This window comes from Tarenaya hassleriana, unplaced genomic scaffold (assembly GCF_000463585.1).
Source record: "Tarenaya hassleriana unplaced genomic scaffold, ASM46358v1 Cleome2, whole genome shotgun sequence".
In the NCBI taxonomy this organism is placed as follows: domain Eukaryota; kingdom Viridiplantae; phylum Streptophyta; class Magnoliopsida; order Brassicales; family Cleomaceae; genus Tarenaya; species Tarenaya hassleriana.
In genome coordinates, this window is record NW_010965372.1 from 6,527,516 (window position 1) to 6,528,632 (window position 1,117).

At 31.4% G+C, this 1,117-nt stretch overlaps 1 protein-coding gene across 1 annotated transcript in view; it reads right to left on the minus strand.

Annotated features, from left to right (window-relative positions):
* Positions 1 to 250, minus strand: part of LOC104812695 (CTP synthase-like) — a 5,647-nt gene extending 5,397 nt beyond the window's left edge. The window contains exon 1 of the mRNA XM_010539981.2: positions 25 to 250. The gene's annotated coding sequence lies outside the window, so the exon portion shown is untranslated. The remainder of the gene's footprint in view (positions 1 to 24) is intronic.
* Between the last annotated feature and the right edge of the window lie 867 nt (positions 251 to 1,117).

The following is a 1,117-nucleotide window of genomic DNA, read 5'->3' on the forward strand; positions in this document are numbered from 1 at the left end:
AGCGGTCGAAACGCGACACAGTACCTGGTCAGAACCGGCGAGTGCGTTCCCGGACACTTGGATCTCAAAAACTAGTTTCTGGGTTTTGGATAAGGAAAACGGGAAGAGCATGAAAACGATTGGAAAGAGGGAAAACTTTTGTGAGTGAGAGAGAGAAGGGTTTTAGGTTCACGCCATTGACGACAGGGCTTCTTATAAAAGAAGATGAGGAGGCGGCTTCCCAGGAAAACGGCTTCTTCTCCTCTCCAAAACCCAAAGAAAACCCTCCACCTATACAAATTTTACATTTTTAAATAAAAGATTTTCAAAAAGTTTACATTTTTTTTTTTGTAAAAGAGAGATTTTTATTTGTTTCATATACACAAGTTCGTTTTTTATTGACCGCAAAAATTTCTAAAATTTTATATTTTCTAGCCCTCCACCTAATTCAAGTTTTACATTTTTAAATAAATTTTTTTTCAAAACGTTTAGTACTAGTTTTTGTAAAAGTTTGAGATTTTTATTTGTTTCATACAAAAGTTCGTTTTTTATTGACCTAAAAAATTTATAAAAATTTATATTTTCTTTCTTCTTTTACTTATTTTCCCAATTAGATTTATGAGACCGACCAAAATTTATGGACAGAAAAATATTCTCAAAAACTTTTATTTTTCTTCCATACATCAAAGACAACATTAATTACTTGTGCATGTATGTACATACGTACCTACGTATGTATGTATGTATATACGTACGAACCACCTGCTACAAAATTCAGAGAATTTTAATTTTTAACTTTGAACAAATATATAAATTTAGGTAGTCTCTGTTTGACCGGTGGATATATTTATTAATTAATTGATTGATTTATTGATTTATTTAGTTGCCTTGAGCACTGTCTGACCACTCAAGTGGACCACATTAACGGTATTAACTAATCACTCATTTTATTACTCTCTTTTTATCTTTCTTTTTTTTGAAATGTGAATATATTATTCAAAAAAAGGATCAGTTACAAATACATCACGGTTGCAAAACCGTATATCAAAATTGAAAACTTTCACACCAGGGGAATGTACAAAAGAGGCAATAGTAGCTAAAGATGTCATGGTGGTCTTGTTAAATAGAACCAATCTTG